A 2,811-nucleotide genomic window follows, 5' to 3' on the forward strand; every position below is an offset into this window, starting at 1 on the left:
CTTGCTTCTGCCACAAATTCCCCCCGCTGTGAGCCTTCCAACCTTCTAAATATTCCTATATATGTGGTTCAGAGTCCTGGGACCAGCCCCTGAACCTGCTTGGTCAGGTATTCTGTGTTGTTGTTGGCGGAGCTCTCTGCTATATGTCCACCCGATCCGCCATCTTGTTTGTTGTCCGAGGCTGTAAATCTTTGCGGGAGCAGAAAGCCTCATCTTTCCTGCGGAGCAGCTGGTAGTTTCGAACTACTGACCTTAAGGTTCACAGCCCTCCACCAGAGTTCCTTAACTCCCTATTAATAACAGGCGATTTGAGAGGGGCCACAAGATGGCGCCATCTCCCACAGAATGGTCACAGCATAAACTCCAAGCCAGTGAAGGAGAACTTGTAACAAAGAACCTCACCATTTAGGTCAACAACTCCCTGTTGTCAGCTGCTGTGAGTAGGTCCTAGCTCACGGACCCCAGGCACTACAGATCAAACACTGCCTACACCCTACACTGTCCTTCACAGTCCTTCCTGTGGTCTGGTCTGGTTTTGTTTTTTTGCTGACCCTACAAAGCATAGGAACTTTGGTAGCGTAGTGGTTACAAATCGGGCTGCTAACCTCAAGGTTGGCAGTTTGAAACTACCAGCTGTTCTGCAGGAGAAAGATGAGGCTTTCTGTTCCTGTAAAGATTTGCAGCCTTGGAAACCCTGTACAGGGTCACTATGAGTCATGCTACCTTCTCCAGTGACTGGTCCCTCCTGACAGCATGTCCAGAGTACTGACGAAGTTTTGTATACCTTTGAAGGAGTATTTAAGCTGTATTTCTTCCAAGAGAGATTTGTTTGCTCAATGTTTTTTGCCAATACCATAAATCAAAGGTATCAAGTCTTTGGTTTTTCTTATTCACTGTCTATGAGGTAACAAAAAACCATGGCTTGGGTCAGGTGCATTTTAATCCTCAATGTGACATCTTTTTATTATTTAATACTTTGAAGAGGTCTTTTGCAGCAGATTAGCCCATTGCCTATGTTACGTGCTGTCGTGTCATTTACGACTCTATGCAAAACAGAACAAAACATGGCCTGGTCTTGCATCATCCTCACAACTGATATGTTTAACTCCATTGTTACTGCCCCGGAATCAGTCCATCTTGTGGCTTTCCCCTTCTTCATTGACCCTCCACTTTACCAAACATGATGTCTGTGTTCCAACATAGATTTGTTCTGGCAGCCCAGGGTACTTCCATTGCTCTTTACCAACATTAATTCAAATGCATTGATTCTTGTCTGCACTTTACTCATTGTCTAACTTTCATATGCATATGGGGCAATGGCTTGGGTCAGGCCTACATTAACCCTCAAAGTGACATCTTTGCTCTTTAAGGTGGTCTTTTGCAGCAGACTTGCTTGTTGCAATGTGGTTTGATTTCTTGACTGCTACTCCCACGAGTGTTCATTGTGAATCCAAGCAAAATGAGGTCTGACACCTTCAGTCTTTTCTCTGTCATGATTTTATTTATTGGTCCAGTTGTGAGGCTTTTTTTTTTTAACTTTCTTTACATTAAGGTACATTCCATACTGAAGGCTATAGTCTGGTCTTTATCAAGCAAGGTTTTGTCATCTGCACATCACAGGTTTTAAGAAATCTTCCTCCAGTCCTGATGCCATACTCTTCATATAATCCATCTTCTGAAATTATTTGTTCAGCATCTATATTGAGTGAGCATGGTTAAAGAATACAACCCTGGTGCACACCTTTCCTGAGTTTAAAGTATTCAGTATCCCCTTGTTTGAACAACTTTCTCTTGGTCTTAGGTACAAATTCCTGATGAGCACAATGAGAAGTTCTGGAATACCCATAGTCATGATCCACACAATCAAGTGCCTGAGCACCGTTAAACATCTTTCTGGCATTCTCTGCTTTCTGCCAAGATCCATGTGACGTCAGCAATGATATCCCTAGTTCCACGTCCTCTTCTGAATCTGTCTTGAATTTCTCTGTTAATGTACTGTTAAGACCATTTTTTAATTTGCCTTCCTTAAAATTGTATTTGCATTCAATATTGATAGTATTGTTAGATGATTCCCTCATTCCACTGGCTCACCTCTCTGGAATAGGCAGAAATAGGGATCGCTTTTAGTCAGTTGGCCAGGTGATTATCTTCCAAATTCCTTGTCGTAAATGAATGAATGCTTCCAGCGCTGCATCAGTTTGTTGAAACATTACCATTAGAATTCCATCAATTTCTGGAGCCCTGTTTTTTCTGCCAGTGCCTTCAGGGCAGCTTGAATGTATTCTTTCAAAGCCATCAGTTCTTGATCATATACTGCCTCTTGAAATGGTTGAGCACCAACCAATTTTTGGTACAGCGACTCTTCTTTTGATGCTTTCTTCACCATCCAGTGTTTTGCCCATTGTTAGGTGTCATCGAGCCAGTTCCAATTTATAGTGACCCTTTGCGCAACAAAACACTGCCCGGCCCTGTGCCATCCTCACAATTGTTATATCTGAGCCCAACGCTGCTGCCGCTCTACTAATCCATCTTGTTGGGGATCGTCCTCATTTTCACTGACCCTCCTTAATAGACATGATATCCTTCTCCACGGACTGGTCCCTCCTGATAATATGTCTAAAGTGAGAGATGAAGCCTCGCCATCCTGGCTTCTAAGGAACATCCTGGCTCTGCTTCTTTCAACACATTTGTTTGTTCTGGCAGCTCATGGTACTTCAAATAGTCTCCAGCACCATAACTCAAGTGCATTAATTCTTCTACCATCTTCCCTATCCATTGTCCAACTTTCACATGAGTATGAGTTGTTGTTGT

The sequence above is a fragment of the Chrysochloris asiatica genome, unplaced genomic scaffold (genome assembly GCF_000296735.1).
Source record: "Chrysochloris asiatica unplaced genomic scaffold, ChrAsi1.0 scaffold00310, whole genome shotgun sequence".
NCBI lineage: Eukaryota > Metazoa > Chordata > Mammalia > Afrosoricida > Chrysochloridae > Chrysochloris > Chrysochloris asiatica.